This window comes from Phacochoerus africanus, chromosome 2, assembly GCF_016906955.1.
Source record: "Phacochoerus africanus isolate WHEZ1 chromosome 2, ROS_Pafr_v1, whole genome shotgun sequence".
NCBI classification, from domain to species: domain Eukaryota; kingdom Metazoa; phylum Chordata; class Mammalia; order Artiodactyla; family Suidae; genus Phacochoerus; species Phacochoerus africanus.
In genome coordinates this window covers 92949292-92973091 of record NC_062545.1, presented here as the reverse complement: position 1 = coordinate 92973091, position 23800 = coordinate 92949292, and the positions used below count along the sequence as shown (strand labels likewise).

Genomic DNA, 23800 nt, shown 5'->3' with positions numbered 1-23800 from the left:
GCAGAGGAACTGAATAGACATTTTTTCAAAGATGTCCAAATGGCCAACAAAGACAAAAAATGATGTTCAACACCCATAATCATCAGGAAAATGCAAATGAAAATCACAATGAGATATCAACCTCTCACCTGTTAGAATGGCCATAATAAAGGATGAGAAATAACAAGTGTTGGTGGGGATGTAGTAAAAAGGGTACCCATGTGAACTATTGGTAGAATTATAAAGTGGTGCAGCCCCTTTTAAAAACAGCATGTATGTTCCTCAAAAAATTAAGACTATAACTGCCATTTGATCCAGTTTTCCAACTCCAGAGTATATATTCAAAGGAAATTAAATAGATATCTGCCTTGCCATGTTTACTGCAACATTATTCACAATAGCCAAGATACAGAAACAACCTAAGTGTCCATCAAAAGATAAATGGATAAAAAAAGATGTGATATATTGCATCTGAGTGTATGTGTGTGTGTATGTGAATATGAGTGTGTGGGTGTGAGATCTTTTATATGTTCTAGCACAAGATGCTCCAGTTTAACTTGTATACTCCCTGCCCCAGGCCTATAAGCAGCCATTTCCTTAAAAGGCTCTAATTTATTTTATTGAAGAATGGCATCAGAAACCAAGACTTGGACACAGATGACCATCCTTTAAAAAAAAAAATGTAACCTAGGAGTTCCTGTTGTGGTGCAGCAGAAACAGATCTGACTAGTATCTATGAGAATGTAGGTTCGATCCCTGACCTTGCTCAGTGCATTAAGGATCTGGCATTCCCACGAAGTGTGGTGTAGGTCACTGATGCATCTAGGATCCTGAGTTGCTACGGCTGTGGTGTAGGCCGGCAGCTGCAGCTCCAATTGAACCCATAGCCTGGGAACTTCTATATGCCATGGGTATAGCCCTAAAAAACAAACAAACAACAAAAACTATAACCCAAATATGTGATTTATGGCACAAATGAACAACTTTACAATTTTAACTGCAAGAAGAGACCACCTTTTCTTCCATATTCTAATAACTGATATTGAAGGTTAAGTTCTTTATCATATCTGGCTCATGTTTCTTAATTGGAAGGGAAAGCACACTCTAGGGAATGACCTTCCCCAGACTCCTCTATTTTGCATCACCCATTCTTAAATACTCTTCCAGGAAAGGCAAAAGAGAAGCATCTCCCTGTCAAAATCTTGCATGACTGTGGATTTCAGAAAGTGTGGGATGCATCTGAGATCAACTCAGTCTGCCTTTTGGCACTCAGGTTGGAACCTAGGTCTCTTTGTGAGATCAAAGAGATCCAGGCTTCCACTGAATAGCCTAACTTCTACATAACATCCCATCAAAACTGGTAATATTTGTATTTAGAATTAATTTGACTATATTTATTACTTGGAGAAAATAAATTTAATAAATGTCACAGTGCACATCTAATACATTAAAAGCACTTGTGGAATCAGGGAAAGTTTGGGGAATTTTTTAGTAGTGCTTTACAATCTCAGGTTGACGGAAATATAATTGTGCACCAGAGCCCCTGATGGAAATGGGTACTTCTATTGGTATATGTGGTGTGAGAGACAGCCAAAAAGATAAACTATCTATTTGAATCTTTGTGGAAATGTTACATGAACACTATGATTTTGCTGCAGATACAGCAGGACACACGTGTCCCTTAACAATAAGTAAGTATAGAATAGTGTCAATAACTATTGAATTGTATCCAGTGGAAACTTAATTTTTTCACTGACTTTCTGGATATGTCATATGCCAATGTAACTGAGAAATCACTTTGTAAGATGAGATTTTTTTAAAAGTTTTATTTTTAATGCAGCATAATCATGACATATTTTCAAATATTACCAAAGGGAATAGCTTAAAACACAGATCATCCTCTCAGCTTTGATAACAAGATGAAATTTTCCCAACCAAAGACCACAAGTTTTATGCTATTTTGGTGTTCTTGTAAATGAAATAAATTTATATAAGCATATACCTATATGTGATATATATTATTCTGTTATTGACAAATGTTAGTACCCCACACTTCCAGTTTTTAACTCACTCTACAACATATTTTGGAAATCACTGCATATGTATCTAATTCATTTTGGTTAATGATTGCGATAAAGGGGGAGTTTGGGATTAGTAGATGCCAACTGTTACATTTGGAATAGATAAGCAATGGAGTCCTACTGTACAGCACAGTCCCATCATCTTAGAACATGATGGAAGATAGTATTTAAAAAAAGAAAGTACATGTATGTATGAGTGGGTCACTTTTCTGTACAACAGAAATTGAAGGAACATTGTAAATCAACTATACTTTAATTAAAATATTTTTAAAATGATTGTATAAAGTACTATCCCTCATTTATTCAGCTTTCTTCTCATAGGCATTGAAGCAATTTCCTACTTTTGTTATCATGGAAGGGGCTGCAGTGACTATTCTGTGTCTATGAGTGAGATTATCTGTAGCAAATAGAATCACTAGACCTATGTCTATATGTGGTAGTAATATCATGTGTTGGAAATCACTCCCTATGAGATTAAATTCCTACCAAAAATGTGAGATTGCTTCCCATAGAAATTTTCAACCATACTTAGATATTTATCAGAAGATCACTTTGTTAATCTGGCAAGTGAAAAGTTACCTGATCATGATTTAAATTTGCATACACTTAACTAGAATGAAATTGAACTTCTTTTCACATACTTAATTTTAATAAGGTTTTTTTTCAGGATCAGTTCTTTTGCTCATGATTCCTCTGTGCTGTGTTTTAAAAGATTGGCCCTTGAAATCCATTTATACTTGAGGAAATTATGCTTTTGTATGGCATATATGTTATGCATGCATTTTATCAGCTTGACACTTATGCTTTTACTTGTGCTATTATTTGGAAAATATTTGTGATGAGGTATATAAAATAATGCCTATATTTATTATATGTGGATAAATAATAATTTCTCTTATTTCTACCTTCTCTTACCAAAGTCAGGCTATGGGACACTGAAGAATATAGATGCAAAGGATTCTCTATTGAAAAGTTTCAACTATAACTTGGAGATTCCTGAGTTCATTTTCTAAATTTCCTAGTGCTTAACATGAATGAAATTTGAAAGAATATTCATATTGATGGCAAATGTTATCACTCTATTTACCCTTCATTTTAGTCTTAGCATCTCCTTGTGTCAATAAAATATGTTGAAAGACTCGGAAAATAATAAGGGGAAGAATCTAACTTTAGACAACATGTTATAAATTTAAAAATGTAAAGTTTAATGATGTAAACTGAATTCATAACTGTAAATAACTAAAAATGTGAGGTAAAGCAAAAAGAAATAAACTTAGTCAAAGGCAAAAGATTAAATCTCATTATTGACTGGACAATTTGAGTGGATTTTCACTGCTAAAACTGTGTTTACTTTACCTCTCTCTCCCTCCCTTCACCCTCTCCCCATCTCTCCTGTACTCCCCCACCAATGTTTATAACATTTACTAGGAAGTATTTATAACTGTATTACTAAGTTTAAGTAATGTAAAAACATATTAGGGTGAGCCAGGCATAGGTTTTCTCTATTTACACAACACTCTACCCTAATAAATTAGTGTTTATTATATTTGAGGAACTATTTATTTTTTGTAATGTATATATTTCATTTTTTCATAAGCAATCCATTAAATAGATTGAATAAAATATATGGTTTCAATTTTATTCAGAAAACAATAATACAGAAGATAAATGATTGCCAATTGGAAAGTGTACTTTCCCAACGCAGAGGTCATCTGGATTCATATATTGTAATTTCCAATAGAATTTGGTGTCCAGAGTGGGCAGATCATATTAACACTTGAACCTGGGATTTGATGTCAATGGTTATATCATGAAATTTTACCTTTATAAAAAATGAAGATACTACTTGTTATCTATTTGTTATCTTATTCATAAAACCTTACCAAAACCATCATTACCTCCTGTCAAAAATTATTTTAGAATAAACTCATTATTAAAATAACATGAAGGAGTTCCTGTCGTGGCTCAGAGGAAATGAATCTGACTAGCATCCATGAGCACACAGGTTCAATCTCTGACCTTGCTCAGTGGGTTAAGGATCCGGCATTGCCATGAGCTGTGGTGTAGGTTGCAGATGCATATTGGATCCTGTGTTGCTGTGGCTGTGGTGTAGGCTGGCAACTACAGCTCCAACTCAACCCCTAACCTGGGAACTTCCATAAAAAAAAAATAAATAAGTAAAATAAAATAACATTAGATTTCACTGTTCTCACATTTCTTTGATTTCTCGGATATTTCAAAGCTAAGTTTCTGCACTGGTGTCCAAAAGTTGGCATGTGATGCATGAGGAGGTCCATATAGTTAACACAGAATGAAAATGTCATAATATATTATAAACTTACCTAATACATTCATGTATAACTCCAGTATGATAAGTGCATATATATAGTATGATAAGTGCATATATATAGTTAACACAGAATGAAAATGTCATAATCTATTATAAACTTACCTAATACATTCCTCTATAACTCCAGTATGATAAGTGTGCATGCACACACACACACACACACACACATACACACACACACACACACACCACATTCACCATAGGCTTTCATGCTGATTTTCATTTCAGATGAATAATTAAAAGTAGGAAGTAGACGAGAAAATAAATAACCTAAAAGATAAGTTTTTTTAAAAAGATTGAAAATAGAAGTAAAAGAAGATACAAAGGACAAAATAATAGATGTTTTGTGTGATTTGAGAATACTTTTAGTCAAATTAAACCTGGGGAAATGAAGTAAAAGTTTTATTACATGAGTCCACTTATATGAGATATAAAAAATAGACCCAGAAAGAGAAAAGAGAACGGTTGTTGTCAGGTTTTGCATGGAAGGAAAAATGGAGAATTATCTTCAATGGATATTTAAAATCAATTACACAAGATTAGTAAATTCTAAAAATATGCTTTAAAACACTGTAGTTAACCATAGTGCACTGTATACTTCAAAGTTTGTCAAGAGGGCAGGTCTTACTAAAATAAAAATACTATAAAATGAAATAAAACACTATAAATTTCTCACTAAAATAAAATGCTAAAATAAAAATAAAATATGTTCTCACTAAAATAAAAATACTATAAAAATTAAAACATATTGAAATATTATAAATAAAATATATAGATGACAATATATGAGAAGATGATCAATATCATATGTCATTAAAGAGCTGCAAATTAAAACATCAAGATACAACTATGAACCTATTAAAAAGCCAAATTACAAACAACATCAAATACTGGTGACAATGTGATGAAGCAGGTACTCATCCAACTGGTGAGAATGCAAAATGGTACATTCATGTTGGAAGAAACTACGGAGGTTTTTTTACAAAACTAAGCTATTAGTATCATACAATGCAGTAATCACACAACATAGTCTTTACCCAAAGGGGTTAAAAAGTCATGTCCACACGAAAAAATTGCATACAATTGCTTATAGCTGCTCTAATTCATAACTGTGAAATCCGGGAATCAATCAAGGTGCTCTGTAGTAAGTAAATGGGTAGATAAACTGTACTATAACCACAATGGAATATTAATGAGCATTGCAAAGAAACTTATCAAGCCATTAAAAAGACATGGAAGAAACCTCAATGCATATTACTTTGTAAAGAAACCAATGTGAAAGGCTACATATCATATGATTCCACCTATAGGACATTCTGGAAAAGGCAAGAACAGTGGAGACAGTATAAAGATTTGTGGTTAACAGGGGTTGTGGAGGAGATAGAAAGAGCCAGAGCACAATTGATTTTTAAGACAGTGAAATTATTGTGCATGATACTAGAATGTGGATACATTTCATTACATATAGGTCAAAATTCATAGAATTACAACTCCAAAAATAAACCTTCATTTTATCTGTGGTCTTTAGGTGATAATAGTGTATAAGCCAAATTCATTGATTGTAACACATATTCCACTTTGGTACAAGATGTTGACACAAAACCCATAAAATTCTACAACACAAAGAGTAAAACAAATTGTAAACTACAAACTTTAGTAAAAATAGATTAATACTGATTCCTCATTTGTAACAAATGTATTACCTAATTGTTGAGTTGTCAGTAAACAGTATATTGGTGAAGGGGATATAGAGCATAGATGGGAACTCTAAGTTCTATGTATTTTTTTCTTTGGTAATTTTTCTGTAAGCCTGAAAGTATTCTTTTAAAATAGTCTATCAAAAAAAGTTATATTATCAAGAGAAATCTCAATTTCTCATTACCATGTTCAAAATATTTTATTTGGATTTTTATACAAATTCACTACAAGTACATCTTTTATTAACACATATATTAATATCTTCAAATATTCTATAGTTTACCCTAGTATAAATACACATAAATACACATTTAATGAATATGCAATATTTCCTTGTGCAAATAGTTTTTTAAAATCTTGAGCATTATTATAATGTTGCAAATATTAATTTGAATGTTACACTATGAAAATTCCACATGAAAGACTTCAATACTTTTATAAATGTGTATCTAAAAAGTTCTTATATCTTTTTCTCTTCTTTCTTTACTTTCTCTCTCTCTCCCCCATGTCTTTTGCTGCGCCTGAGGCATGAGGAAGTTCCCTAAGCAACTGCAGTGACAACACTGGATCATTAAGCCATTGTATCACTGGGGAACTCCCACTTTCTTTCTTTTTTAATATACCAATTTCATGGATCATTTAATGTTAATAATCATAGAGAGGACATAATTTTTGTAAGTAAGTTTGCTCTCTAATAAAAGCAAAATGAGTTTGGATTTTACAATCGATGTATCTTATATAGAAGTACCTTAGGTTCTAAAAGGAAGTAAATGCAAAACATACATTTTCAAAGTTTGGGGTAGGATTTTTTGTCCTAAAAAAGGCTGAGAGAGTTCATGTCAAAGATTAGGGGGCATACCTATGTCATGCAGATTCCAAGGCCAGAGATAAAATATGAGCCACAGCCCTAATAAAGCCAAATCCTTAACCACTAGATCACCAGGGAACTCTGGCAATGACAGTTATTTATAGAAATAAAAACAATTCTAAAATTCACATGGAACCACAAATTTCTCCAATTGGACAAATTACTATTGAGAAATCAAAATAAATCTGGAAGAATTAGACTTCCTAATCTCCAAATATATTAAAAAGCTACAGTAATTAAAATGGGATGATACCACCGTAAAAGACAAACGTATAGAGCAAAGGCACAAATAGGGACCCCAAAACCCCAAGTATATATTCTCAACAGTTCCTTGATGCAAACTAAGAATATACAGTTGGGAAAGGAGAGTCTCTTGAACAAATAAGTTGAGAAACTGGATAACCAAATCATATGAAAGAAAGTGTACCCTTATTGTTACATCATATACACAATCAATTTAAAATGAATTAAAAAATTTAATGGAGGAATTGGAACTGTAAAATTCCTTGATAAAAACAGAAATGAAAAATTTAACAACAAGCTTGCCAATGATTTCTTGAAAAGACACAAAAAAGCACAAGCAAAATAATCAAATTTAGACAAGTGAGACAACATCACTAAGCACAGAAAAGGAAAGCTTATACATGGTGAACAACCAACCTATGATGGGAGAAACTATTTGTAAATCACATACACAATACAATATTAAGACAGAAAATATAATATACAAGAAATTCCTACAATTTAATAGAAAAGAATTAACAACCCAATTAATAAATGAAAAGAGGACTTGAACGGACATTTCTCCAAGGAAGACACAAAGACTGTCAACTGGTATATGTGATCAACATCACTAATTATCAGGGAAATGTAAACAAAACCACAATGAGATATCATCTCCCATTGAGTAGGATATATTTATTAAAATAACAAAGATAGCAAGTGTTGTCACATATATGGAAAAAGTGGAAAACCTTTATGCTGCTCATGGTGATGTAAAATAATGCAACCCCTAGGAAAAACAGTATGGTTTATCCTCAAAAAATTGAAAATAGAATTGTCGTATGATACAAATTTTTACTTCTGGATGTATATATCCAAATGTATTGCTATCAGGAATGCAAAGAGATAATTACACTCTCCTCTTTATTGTAACATTGTTCCCAATAGCCAAGATATGATAACAAACTGTTTATTAAAAGATGAAATGATAAAGAAAAGATGGTATATACACACAATGGAATATTATATAGTCTTTTAAAAAGGAAATCCTGCCATATGCAAAACTTGGATGAACCTGGTCAACACTATGCCAAATGATATAAGCCAGATAGACAGGGACAAATACTGTATGATTCCACTTATAGGAGGTATACACAAGAGTCAAACTCCTACAAACAGATAGCATGATGGCAGTTGCCAGAACTAGGGAAAAATTTTAATTATAGAAGATGAATAAGTTCCAGAGCAAGTGTACAACATGTGCTTATGGTTAATATTATTCTGTTGTGTAATTTAAAGTTTGTTAAGAGGGTGTTTCTCAAGTATTTTATCACAATAAAAACTTTATAGAATAAATAAAAGAATTATCTTCTCTTAAAAAATGTCTTCAGATATAAAAAGGAATATGTAGAGATGAAAAATAAGATAGAAAAAGATAATCAACATCAAATGCCATTAAAGAATTTCAACTAAAACAAGATGCACCTATGCCCCTATAAAAGAAGATGACACTAGGCACCAATATATAAAAAGCCACATCCAAAACACTACAACACTAACTATCAAGCATATAGAGCAACTGAAACTCTCATGCATTGCCTATCAGAATACAAAATGGAATAGCCACACAGAAATACGCTTTTGTGTTTTACAAAACCTAACCTATATATACCCAACAGTCTAACAACACATTATTTATGCAAATGAAATGAAAACTTATGTTTCATGAAAACTTGTACACAGATATTTACATAAACATTAATTCATAATTACTAAGACTTGGACTCAACCAAGATGTTCTTCAGTATGTGCAAAGGTAAGTGAACTGTGCTTTATCCATGATGAAATATTATTGAGCACTAAAAAAAATTAAAAAGCACTATCTAGCCAGGAAAAGACACAAAGGGATTTTAAATGCATACTACTGAAATGAAAGAGCACAATCTGAAAAGGCGACATACTGCAGGATTCCAACTATATAAGATTCTGAAAAGAAAAAAAAAAGGAATAAAATAAAGAGATGAGTGCTTGTCAGGAGTTGGAGAGAGAGAGGTGTTAACCTAACATAATAAAAGAGCCAGTTATTTCACCAGTAAAACAGGTTGATTCAGGAAGAGGGAAGAATTGCAATTAGAAACATGTAACTCCCACAAACCACATGTAAACCTAGTAAAACAAAAAAGAGGAAACTTATAGTGAAGGGGCAGTTAGGACGCACTGTTATAAACAAGTTCACTGGAGGACACTGAGAGCTTGACTCCAGTGGCTTTTGTCACCTGATTTAAGTCTCTTGTTGACTGAGGTGTTGCCAGGTAAGAACACATTCTTCCTCCTGCTGGTGGCAGTGAAGTATCACATCCCACCAGAGATATAAGCCACATCTCTTTCTGTTGGGATCTGCGTTGAGGGTATGTGCATGAGAGCTCCCCCTTCTGGCCTCCTAACCCCATTTTAGTGGGGCTTCCCTTCATTAAGTTTAATAAGAGGGATGAATAGGCAGAACACAGAGGACTTTAAGGCACTGAAATTATTGTGTATGATATTATAATGGTAGTTACCTGTCATTATACACAGATCTAAGCCTGTGTGGTGTACTATACTAGGAGCGAACCCTAAACGTAACCCATGGACTTTGGCAGATTATGATGTGTCAATGGCATATCAATTTCCTTGACTGTAACCACAAGCACTGTTCTAGTTCAGGATGTTGATGAAGGGAGAGGTTTTGTGTGTGAGGAGCAGGGAGGCGAAAGGTTCACGGGTACTCTGCATTTTCCACAAAATTTGTTGTGAACCTAAAACTCTGCTAAGAATAAAAATCTATGCAAATTCCCATTGTGGCTCAATGGAAATGAAATTGACTAGTACCCATGAGGATGCAGGTTTGATCCCTGGCCTTGCTCAGTAGGTAAAGAATCCAGTGTTGCGGAGAGCTGTGTTGTAGGTCGCAAATGCAGCTCGGATCCCACGTTGCTGTGGCTGTGGTGTAGGCCAGCGGCTATAGCTCCAATTTGACCCCTAGTCTGGGAAACTTCGTAAGCTGCGGGTGTGGCACTGAAAAAACAATTTTGAAAAATCTATAAATCTATAAATATGCTATGTTTACACCCATAATTTAAAAAAGTATTAAGATGCACTTCATTAAAATCAATTATCTCTGCTCTGCAAGAGACACTGTTATGAAAATGAAAATAGTAGCCACAGACTGAAAGCGACTGTACCAAAACACATATCTGACAAAGGACCCATAACCAAAATATACAAAGAACAGTTAAGAGCAACAATAAGAAAACAAGCAATCCAATTTTTTAAAAACTGGGCAGATGATTAGTCTAGGCATATTACCAAAGACATATTGATGAAAAATAAGTGTATGGAAAGATTAACAACATCATATTTTATTAGGTTATTGCAAATATAACAATGATGAGATAACACATATACTTTTTTAGGTTCCACATATAAGTGATATAATACAGTATTTATCTTTCTCTATATGACTTATTTCACTTAGCACAACACTCTCCAAGTCCATCCATGATGTTGCAAATGGCAAAATTTCATTTTTATTGCTGAATAGTATTCTTGTGTGTGTGTGTGTGTGTGTGTGTGTGTGTGTGTGAATACATGTATTATTTATCCATTCATCCATTAATGGATACTTAGATTGTTTTCATATCTTGGCAATTGTAAATAATGCTGCTATGAATATTGGGGGTGCAGATATAAATGGTGTTTTACTTTTCTTCAGTTATATACTCAGGAAAGGACTTAGTGAATCATATGCTAATTCTATTTTAGCATTTGAAGAACTGCCATGCTATTTCTCATAGTGGCTGAACCAATTTATATTCATACCAAGAGCAAACAAGGCTTCCCTTTTTTCCATATACTTGCCAACACTTGTTATTTTTGCTCTTTTTGATGAAAGCCATTCTGATAGGTATAAGATGATATCTCATTGCAGTTCTGATTTGAATTTCTCTATGACTAATGATGTCGAGTATCTTTGCATGTGCCTATGGCCATCTGTATGTCTCTGGGGGAAAAAAAAAAAGTCTGTTCAGAGCTTCTGCCTATTTTTTAACCTGGTTGTTTATTTTATATTGAGTTGTATGAGATGTTTATATTTTAGACATTAACCCTTATCAGTCATATTATTTACAAGTCCTTTCTCCCAATCATTTGGTTACTTTTTTGTTTTGTTGATGATTTCCTTTGCTGTGAAAAAGCCTTAAACAGGCCACATTTGTTTATTTTTGCTTTTATTTCTATTGCCTTGGAGACAGATTCAAAAATACTGCTGAAATTTATGCCAAACAGTATTCTGTCTATGTCTTCTTCCAGATATGGATTCAGGTCTTACATTTAATCCATTTTGAGCTTCTTTGTATATATATATATATATAGTGTTAGAGAATGTCCGACTTTCATTATTTTACAGGTAGCTATCCAGTTTTTCCAGCACCACTTACTGAAGGATTCTATTTCTTCTATTGTATATTCTTGGTCCCCTTGCCATAGATTAATTGACAATAAGTATGTGGGTTTATTTCTCGGTTCTCTATTCTTTTCCACTGGTTCATCTGTCTGTTTTTATGTCAGTACCATACAATTTTGATTATTCAAGCTTTGTAATACAGTTTGAAGTCAAGAAGAATGATAGTTTTAACTTTGTTATTTTTTCTTAATGTTGTTTCATCAACTCAGAAACTTCATGGTTGCATACAAACTTTAGGATTATTTGTTCTAGTTCTTTGAAAACTGTCATAGGTATTTTGATAATGATTGCATTCAATCTGTATATTGCTTTGGATAGTACGGATTATTTTTTTTTGTCTTTTGTCATTTTAGGGTCACACTCATGGCATGTGGAAGTTCCCAGACCAGGGGTCTAAATGGAGCTATAGCCACCAGCCTACAACAGAGGCACAGCAACACAGGATCTAAGCTACATCTGTGACCTACACCACAGCTCATGGCAACACCAGATCCTCAACCCACTGAGTGAGGCCAGGGATTGAACCCATAGCCTCATGGTTCCTAGTCAGATTTGTTAACCACTGAGCCACAACAGGAACTCCGGATAGTATGGTATTGTAACAATATTACTTATTTAAATTTAAGTCCATTACTATTACTGTATTATTTTTAATTTCTACCTTTAAGTCTGTTAATACCTGCTTAATATATTTAGGTGCTCCTAAATTGGGTGCATATATATTAATGATTATAATATCTTCTTGTATGAATTCCTTTATCATTATATAATTCCTGCCTTTGTCTTCTTTATAGAATGTTTTAAATTTTATATTGTCTGATATGAGTATTGCTGCCTCTGATTAAAACTATTATTTTCAGTAATTATTCTCAAACATAATTTTACAGCTTTGACTTGAAATTCATATTTTAAAAAAATTACTGAAAACATGAAAATGTTCACCTGTATATCCTATAGCTATTGGGATTTCAACATTACTGTAAATTCTAGACACCACAACCTGAGATAGCATCACTAATCTATTAGAAATATTTTTTCATTATTATCATCACTTTCTGGTACTCTCTGGTTTCTTTCTTTCTTTTTTTTTCTGTCTTCTTATTTTTATAGGGCTGCACCTATGGCATATGGAGGTTCCCAGGCTAGGGGTCCAATCAGACTGTAGCTGCCAGCTTACACCACAGCCACAGCAATGCCAGATCTGAGCCACATCTGCTACCTACACCACACAGCTCATGGCAACGCCAGATCCTTAACCCACTGAGTGAGGCCAGGGATCAAACCCACGTCCTCATGGATGCTACTCAGGTTCACTGACTGCTGAGCCACAACAGGAACTCCAACTTTTTTTTTTTTTTTGGTTTTCAATTTAGAATAGTATAAGGAAAATGTGTGGAATGAGAACAAACCATGGAATGAAACAGTTTTAGTACAGTTCTCAGTACTGAAATTATTAAATGTATAACGTAGGCAAGCAGCTTAACTTCGGTCAGTTCCAGTTTCTTTTTCTAAAAAATTCCATTTTTAATACCAATTTAGTGGAATTATTATATGAATTAAAAGGTGAGTTATGAAAAGCGACAAACACAGAGCCTAGTATATAAAAGCTAATCAATAAATACTTGGTAAACATGATTATTTCAATAAATTGTTTCCTTTAAGATGTGTCTTTTACTAATATGAATTAAAAATAAATGGAAGTTAATTTGACAAATATGAGATACATATTCAGTTTGTACAAATAGTTCCATATACATATTAATCTTCAGATCACTTGCAATATGTCTGTAGCTCCAGGTGAGGAATGCCTGGAGCCCATAGAATAGAACCTCTGGTTTCAAGCACAATAGTGTTTTCCCTGGATTTGTAAAGAAAAAAAATCAAAAGAGCTAGCAAAGTTTGTTTCCTAATGCAGAAGTTTGTAACTTAGGGCACTGGGTGGGAGCATGGTAGTGTTTGTTAGCCCACTTTCTCTTCTACCAGGGACATAATTTCTTCTTCCTGTCCTCCACCACTCTCTTTTTTTTTTCTTTTTCCCTGATACCTGTTTTTCAGACTGAGAGAAATAATAACTAGGAATCCTTGTTTGTATCAAACTCCTGACTATGAGGCAGATTAACTTGCTATGTTACAGGCTAAATGGACAAACTAAAAGTTGAGTTTATTACATCTAGGATGAATCTGAATGAACAGAAACTTTGGGGAATAAACTCTGTAGGATGTTAATAACTTACACCATTAAATATTAAAATATTCCCCCTGGAATGCAGAGATGAATTTTTTCCAGTGTTCTATAATAAAGCTGGTAACAAAAAAGGATAGGCAGACTTGAGGCTAATTCAGAGAGTCTTCTAACAGTAAGTGATAAATTATTTTCATGTTTGCATTTGTTTTCTTCTTTATTTTTTAGCTATGTAAAGTTGGCATATATTTGTTTATCTACCATACATGATAGATAGAAGAGATATATAAGTTCATAATACTAATGTGGCTTGTAATCAGCAAATGCTAAAACAATAAGGTAAATATTACTTTTTATGGGGTTGTAGGAAATGTTCAATTTAAAAGTTCTTACTGAGCATCTTACTTGCAAGATAAAAGGAGAATCACTGAAATGTACTTGAGAACATAAAAAGCTTTTTTTTCAAAAAATTACTAAATATATGACTAAAGCAGTTTGGATCGCTTGGAACTTGAATGCACAGAAATGGGCTTTATGGCTGCAGATTTGAGTAGCAATACTTTTTGAAACTAAATATTCAGATGGGTAGACATTATTATTAACAATCTTATGTATTTATAATTCGTAATTTATCTTAAATATGCAAGTTCAAATGTTAAAAAAAGAAATAATCTTGTCTTAGAAAATGATAGGAAAATGCATTTGATAACATACAAACTAAAAACTATATATTCAAAAGAATGGCCAACATCAGGGAATATGAAGTGACACAGATTTTCACATTATCTTGCTACCAATGCCTACACATTTTAAGTGTCAATACTTTATGATACATTTCCCTATTAAATCAATAAAGGAAAGAAAGAGCTTTTTGTAATGATTAAGATATCGAGACTGTTCCCTTACAGTTTAAGATTATGCACAAATCCAAAGAGATTTTTGTAACACTTGTAAATCCAAACTAAATAACTTTATTAGACCTTTTCTCAAGATGTTTTCTTTTTTTTAGGAATAAGAGATATTTCATCTCTGTTGAAGAGAAGAAAATTCACCCTGGAAGAGAAAAATATATTTAAGGAAATCTTGTGCCTAGTTAGCCTATCATAATCTGTGCCTTGGCTGCTCACAACTTTTGAGACAATGTATTGAAGGCTGGATGAGACTGAGGAGAAGCAGACTGGAATAAATTAAGTTTTGCAGATTATATTTAAATATCTTACATTTACTTGCATATAGTGCCAGTGCCAGAATCATCTTCATAAGAAAGAGCTAAAGAACAAAATTTGTTCTTGGAAATGACCCCATAATAACACTTCTTTCTAAATGGGAAATAAAACAAATCTTCACTGAAAGAAGGGACATTTCAATTTGAATAATTAATTACCAGGATGAAAACAAATTGAACAAAGATATCAGTTAATATCTATTCTGACTCTTTTGGAAAACTACATTTCCCTCTCTCTTCTGCTCTTTTACTCTGTTCTAGGAATGTGGGGTTTTCAGGTAACATACAGATTCCACTGGGAATATAAATATGATTGGATCCTATACCAAATGCCAGGTGACATCCTCCCCCAAAAGAAAACCATCCAGATTTAAGATGCTTAAGTAAAAGCTTGAATTTTTAAAAATATGAACTATTGGCTAAAATATAATCTCCCTTTTGTGTGTGTGCATGCGTGTGTGTGTGTGTGTGTGCGTGTGTATTTTTTTTTTTAGGGCTGTACCCGCAGCATATGGAGGGGTTCCCAGGCTAGTGGTTGAAACAGAGCTGTAGCTGCCAGACTACGCCACAGCCATAGCAACGCAGGATCCAAGCTGCTTCTGGGAACTACACCACAGCTCACGGCAGCATCGGATCATTAACCCACTGAGTGAGGCCAGGGATGGAACATGTATCCTCAGGGATACTAGTCAGATTCATTTCCGCTGAGGCATGACAGGAACTCCTAACCTCCCTTTCATTTAGAAATGTAACGTCAGGAAATGTGAGTGTTCTAAAATGTGCTTTCCAATTGGAGAATGAAAAAAAAAATAGTAATGGATATTTCTGAGATATTATCAAATACCAAAGTATATTCCTCCTGTTCATCATATATGTCAAGGATTAAATATAAACGTGTGAAAGTGCAACAGGTTGTTTGAAGGCAATATGTCTTTCGTCTTTTCAAGGTGGAGTAGCTGGGAGAGAGTTCATACTGAAGATATAGAGCATATCTATATTTATAAATAACATGCTATTTAATAAATATATATAACAAATATGAAAAGTATAAATGAATGTATAAATAAGATATTCTTGAAGGTGCTAATATTGGTGTATGACATTATATCACAAACCAAGAAGGGCAGTAAAATATATACTAAATGATGAGAGATGCACAATGCAAAACATGTCCCATTCAGCATTTACTGAATATGGCCAAAAGATAACAAAGGAAATAACAAAATGGGGCCATATGCAGTAACTATGTAGGCACAGAATTAATCAGAATCATGTCAAATCTAACAAGGGATTGTGTTTAAATAGTTTTATAGGAAAGTTAAATATTCACAAGCTTATATGAGATTCATAATGACCCTATGAAATGCTCATTACAAATTGAGGAACAAAGTGTTATTATTAAGAAGAAACAAACATATACATTATTAGGAAGCCATATCTAGAATATACCTAATAAATAAGCAAATAATAAATAAGCAAAATTTACTTAAAATATTTCATAATATCATATATCACAACATACAGTAATTTATTTTTTTGCAGATAATCCATTTCACTCATCCTTTCTCCTCGTTTATGAAATCATGCAGCTGAACAATAATGTAACTGAGTTTATTCTACTTGGGTTGGCACAGGATCCTCTTAGGAAGAAAATCGTGTTTGTCACTTTCTTGATTTTCTGTTTGGGGACATTACTGGGGAACCTGCTCATTATTACTACCATCAAGATGAGCTGAGAGTCGAATACATTTCTTCCTTTTCCACTTATCCTTATTTGACACCATCCTCTCTACTTCCATAGCCCATAGAATGATTGTGGATGCCCTCATGAAGAAGATCACTATCTTTCAGTGAGAGCATGATCCAAGCCTTTTCATACAATGTATTTGGCTACCTGGCAATCTTCATCTTTATCCTCATGGCTGTTGACCACTATGTGGCCATCTGTAAGCCCCTGTGCTACACGACCATCATGAGCCACCGAGTCTGTGGTATGCTGATGCCTGTGGGCTGGGTCAGATGCTTTGTGCACTTTTCAGCTCAGGATTTTCTAGCCTTTAATTTACCTTTCTGCGGTCCCAATGTGAGTGATCACTGTTTTTGTTTCCTGGAGTCTTTGCTGAACTTGCCTGTGCAGACACCTATGTGACCATCCTACCCTTAGTGTCCAACAGTGGGGCCATCTGTACAGTGAGTTTTGTCATGCTGATGTTCTCCAATGTCATCATCTTGTATTCTTTGGGAGACCACAGTGCAGAAGGGAGGAAAAAAGCCCTCTCCACCTGCATCTCCCACATCATGGTGGTCATCTTGTTCTTTGGTCCTTGCATATTTATATACACATGCCCTGCAACTACTTCTCCATGGATAAGATGATAGCTGTGCTTTATACAATTGGAACACCTTTGATCAACCCTCTGATTTATACACTGAGGATGCAGAAGTGAAAAATGCCATGAGGATGCTATGGAGCAAGAAGCTGATCTCAGATGTCAAAAGATGAGTGAAGTTTCAAAGTTTTCTTCATAGTTTAGATTGAGCTCAAAATCCCTAGAGAATAACATTTTATACTGTGGTGTTAATATAATCCTTTCATAGGAATTGGTATTAGTTTCCTTAAGGAAAATAAACACTGTAAACACATACCCTGATTAGTGTCCAGTCAATTTTATGTAGAGAATTAGTACCAGGTATAAACAGGAATGCAGATCCGTTGCCTTGGATGTTTTTCACTACTGTGTCTCTGCCCCTCTTGCCTGCCTAACAATGGTTTTGATCTGTTTTTCCTACCCCCATGTTGACTTCTGGTCTTCTCTGTTTATAGTTATTTACACTTTTTTTCTGTAATTAGTTTTTTTAATTTTTTTAATTTTTAAAAATTGTAATCAATTGTTATTTCCCCAAAACATTTTTTCTGCTGTACAGCATGGTGACCCAGTTACACATACATGTATACATACTTTTTTCTCACATCAGCATGCTCCATCATAAGTGACTAGACATAGTTCCCAGTGCTACACAGCTAAAATATACAAACAACATATAAAACTCAACAGCAAAAAAGCCAACAACCCAATGGAAAAATGGGCAAAAGAACTGAATAGACATTTCTCCAAGGAAAATATACAGAAGGCCAACAAGCACATGAAAAAATGCTCAACATCCCTGATTATTAGAGAAATGCAAATCAAAACTACCATGAGATACCACCTCACACCAGTCAGAAAGGCCATCATTAATAAGTCCACACATAACGAATGCTGGAGGGAGTGTGGAGAAAAGGGAACTCTCCTGCACTGTTGGTGGGAATGTAAGCTGGTACAACCACTATGGAGATCAGTAAGGAGGTACGTTAGAAATCTATACATAGAACCATATGACCCAGCAATCTCATTCTTCGGCATATATCCAGACAAAACTTCCCTATTTACACTTTTAAATGCTTACATCCGCAGCCTGACAGGCTCTCCCAAAGAGCCTGACTGATCTCTTTCAAATAGTGTTGTTTATTAGACACTTCTTTGGTCACATCTGTCAGATCATGGACCTTCAACTTATCATTCTTCCTGACTCAGCAGAAAGTACCAGATTCAAATAATACAGAATCTCAATGTTGTAAAGAACAAATGTTCACCCTTTTGGCATTATAATTTGAATTCTTACCATATGTTCCCCTAGGTCCTTCTAACAGTGCCAGAATATGGAGATATAATTCTACTTCTGATTTTTTTTCTTTGACTTTAGGAAGGCTTTGACTATTGGGTATATACTTATAATGGTATTCTTTTGGTAAAATTTATGTTTCTAATTTGGTCCTTTCTGAATTTGAGGGTCGTATAAGTTTCTCTTGAAATATACAAGAGAAATAATTACTATTTTGTTTTAATATTCACTTATTATCACTGCAAAATTAAAAATGTATCACCCAAATTAAGGGTAATATGTTTATATTAAGGGTGATATACTTCTCCGGAAGTAGAGAGTGTAGGCAGTTGATGTTACTGCATGCTGACATATTAACTGATTAAAGTAAATAATTAAATACTCAGAGGAGGATCTTATGCTTTGAAACAGCAATACTTATATCATGGGTATAAATTATGAATTCCATCCTGCAATCACTCTCCTTGGCATTTACCCAAACGCATTAAAGACTTCTATCCACACAAATATCTGCATTCATTTTATAGCAATTTTATTCTTAATTGCCAACATTTGGAAACAATGAAGATATCCTTCAGTGAGTGAATAGATAAACTGGAATATCCAGACAAATGAATATTATTCAATGCTAAAAAAAGAAATGAACTATCAAGCCATAAAAAAGATACAAAGAAAACTTATGTGCATTTTATTAAGTAAAATAAACCAGTCCGAAAATGCTACATACTGTACGACAGCCATTGTATGTCATTCTGGAAATGACAAAACTATGGAGACAGTAAAAAGTTCAGTGGTTACCAAGGGGTAAAGTGGAGGAAGGGACGAACAGGTAAAGCCGGGAAACTATTCTGTATTGTTCTATAATGATGGATATTACATGTGTGTCATTATACATTTGTCCATATCCATGTGATGCACAACAGCAAGAGTCAACTCTAATGTAAACTCAGGGCTTTGGCTGATAGTGATGTGTCAATGTAACTTCATCAAGTGAACAAATGTATCCCTCTGTGGGTTGTTACTAATGGGGAAGGCAGTGCCTTAATGGGACAGACAGGGCACACATGGGATATCTGTATCTGCTGCTCAATTTTGCTGTGAACCTAAAACTCCTCTTTATTAAAAAAAAAGCCATTTAAATAAAAAGATGTCATGAGAGAAGATAGAATGTAATAGTAAACAAACAAACAAACAAAAAACCTACTCATCTCAAAAGAACAGAGGAAAGAAAGAACATATGCTAATGAAAGGATGAAAATGCAACCTGACCCTCCCAGAACCCAGGAAGTTAATAAGAAGCTCTAAATGCCTTCAAATTCCAGACCCTGTTCCCTATAGGTAAAAGATCATACTTTTTGCTGTTTTAGGGCTTGCTTTCTGTTCTGTACAAAACTATGTGGAAAGGGAAAAACAGGCCCCTGAGTATGTGCCTCTATGCATGAAACTTCTTGAAACTGCTTGAGATAACAGGGAAAAGGGTTCCTAACTGCTTGTTTGGCTTCTGTAAAGCTGCTTGCATAAGATAAAAAGAGGAGAAGTTAATCGCCTAACCGACCCCAGTAAGATCGGGTGTGCCACAAAATGTTGAGAATCCTGATAAATATATCTTGGTGACAATATGTCTCCCCCACCAAGGGACAGGCACAAACACGTAACTCCAGAACAACTTAAAATTAATTGGTCCACAAAGCGCGGGCTCTCGAAGTTTTGAATTGACTGGTTTGTGATATTTTAAAATGATTAGTTTGTAAAAGCGCGGGCTTTGTTGTGAACCCCATAAAAGCTGTCCCGACTCCACACTCGGGGCCGCAGTCCTCTACCCCTGCGTGGCGTATGACTGTGGGCCCCAGCGCGCTTGGAATAAAAATCCTCTTGCTGTTTGCATCAAGACCGCTTCTCGTGAGTGATTTGGGGTGTCGCCTCTTCCAAGAGGGGGATTTTCTTTCTACTGGCCTTTCACTATAAAGGGAACAATGAAAAAGTAAACTTCAATAGGATGAATTTAAATCCAAAAATGAAGGAGTTCCCATCGTGATGCAGTGGCAATGAATCCAACTAGGAACCATGAGGTTGCAGGTTGGATCCCTGGCACTTGCTTAGTGGGTTAAGGATCTGGCATTGCCATGAGCTGTGGTGTCGGTTGAAAATGTGGCTCGGATCTGGTGTTGCTGTGGCTGTGGCATAGCTGGCGGCTGCAGCTCCAATTCAACCCCTAGCCTTGGCACCTCCATATGCTGAAGGTGTTGCCCTAAAAAGGCAAAAAGAAAAAAAAATTAACAATCCCATTATATGCAAATATGCTGCATTTAAAAGACAGAAGTTATCAGAATACACATAAGAGAAGAATCATCAGGAAAGAAAAGTAATGGATTAGTGAGGCTCATCTCAGCATGATGAATCTCAGAAACGGAATACCTTCACGAATGAGTAAATGCTATGATTAAATTTCTATGAAGTACTAGAATAGGGAAAAGTAAAAGAGTGATACAGATCAGAACTATGATTGCAGTCAGTTGACTGAAAAAGGGGCATGACAGTTACGTGAATATATACATTGATTAAAACTCATCTAACCATATGCTTAAAATATATACATTCCATTGTTCGCAATATCTAGCTCAGAGAAAGAATTCTATTGTAAAACAAACTTACTGTGTCCAAGTCTCAGTAGAAAAAATGCTTGTCAAATCTAGTGATCATTTCTAGAGAAAAAAGCAGAATGACAACTGTCATTAAAAATCACATTCCCATGGATAAAAGATATATAGAAATGTTATTGAAAATTGGTACACAGCAGTAGCTGTGCAGAAATGAACCTGACTAATATCCATGAGAATGAGGGTTCAATCCCCGGCCTTCTTCAGTGGGTTAAGGATCTGGCATTTCTGTGGCTATAGTGTAGGCCGGCAGCTATAGCTCTGATTTGACCCTAGTCTGGGAACCTCCATATGCCATAGGTAGGGCCCTAAAAAGAAAAAAATATGGTACACAGTAGTAACTTTTAATAGTTACATTGGACTTAACCAAAATGGAAAACTTTTGTACTAAAATCTATGTTATTGATGAAGTGCAGCCCTAAAAAGTCAAAAGACCAAAAAAAAAAGGGAAAGAAATACTGATTCTTACCACACAGTGAATGAAACTGTAGAAACACTTTGCTAAGCGAAAGAAGCATGTTGCAGAAGAGAACATATCATATGACCTCTTTTTTTATGAAATGTCCAGAAAAGAAAATATTTATAAACTAATATTTGACTAGGGCTGCCAGTAACAGTGGTAGAAAGGAATGAGGAGTGACTGCTAATGAGTATGCAGTTCCTTGGGGGTGACAAATATATTGTAAAATTAGATAGTGTTGATGGTTGCATAGACATCTATACTAAAAACCATATACACCTCAAATGAGTGAATTACATACTATATGAACTATAGCCTAATAAAGCTGTTAAAAATAGTAAATCTAGTAATCATTTCTATGAAAATAAAAGACCATACAGTAGCTTCCATTAGAAGCTTTTTCTTTTTCTTTTTTTTTTTTTTGGCTGCATGCATCCTGCAGGAGTTCCTGGACCAGGGATCAAACCTGCACCACAGTAGTGACAATGCCAGATCTTTAATCCACTAAGCCACCAGGGGAATCTTTCCCAGGAGTGCCTCACATTTGATCCCTGGACCCATTGCCCAGGAACTAATGAATCCACAGCTGCAGCCAAAAATAAATAAATAAATAAATAAATAAATACATAATATTCCATCCCCAAATGGAAGACATGTCAATGTTCTATTAATAATTACTACATTAGAGTGATTTTAAATCCCTATTTGTCATGATTAAAATTTCAACTAGTCACCATTGTATTCTATAATTTAATTTATATGAGTCTTACATAAAGACTCAGAAATTGGGTTTTCAGGAAACAAACAGCTTGAGAAAGGTCACCTGCTTCTAATCTAAGAAATATTTCCATGGAATCTGATCCAGGAGCCAAGCACAGAGCACAGTCAGGGACAAAGATCCTATGTGCTCTTGGAGTCCCATGTGTCCATGGTGCCTCAGGGTGAGAAAGTTGAGACCCTAAACCTTCAAATTCTCTGAAGCTTTGGACTAGCAGAGTCCTTCCTTTACCCTTGCTACAAAATAAGTGCTCCTTGGAGAATGTACCTCATCTGAAACAGGAATCTCGAAAGACAGATGTTCAGATGTTCCCTTCTCAAAATCAGATGCTGCAACCTTTGTCATCTCCAGACCAATATATAGACTCAAAGTTCAGCATAACACAAGTAAAGCTCTGAATAGGGAAGGAAATAGCCTACACCCCAAATGTATTTGCAGGGCTTCATTAATATGAGCTTGTGTGAGCTAGGAGAGCACTTTGGAGGAATGGACCTTGAAACTGTTAGATTTATGTGGTGGGAAGAACTCAATTCTGGTAAAGATATTCTGGATTTTGAAAGGGAACCTGAGGCTCAATATTTTGGCACCCTCCACAGGCTGCCATTTCCATGGAGCTTGGAGAGCTTATAGGTTATAGCAAATTACATGCAGGTGCATGAGCTTCCTGGAGAGAGAACAGGTTTACAAGAGATCAGTTTTCCAGAGGAACTATGTGTTGAGGAAAGGGGAATGAATACTCAAACCTTCTTGAGAATGACTGAATGCAATATCTAATCTGTCACCTGAAATAATATCATAAACTTCCAGCTAGAGTGAAGGCTTCTGAAAGCCACATCATAAATTAAGTTTTGATGCAAGACTGTCTCTGAGTAGGTTTGGAAAGTCAATGAATGCATCTTACAATTATTTCCCTACTTTGAATAGATCAATTGAATATATGTACACGCAGCATCTGAAAAAAAACTTATGTATATTATTCTATAAGATCCCCTACATCACAGACAAATTATAAAATCAAAATAAAATCATATTTAAAATGAATTTCAAGGATAAAAGCAACTCTAAAAGATTTGAAGGATTCTGGTTCTCCATAATTTTATCATCTAATTACCTGGTCTGACCCATACAACAAACAC

General features: G+C 34.6%; 1 pseudogene; it reads left to right on the top strand.

Moving 5' to 3' along the window:
- Window positions 1–16689: 16689 nt before the first annotated feature.
- Window positions 16690–17609, top strand: LOC125121066 (olfactory receptor 4C16-like; annotated as a pseudogene).
- Window positions 17610–23800: the final 6191 nt, after the last annotated feature.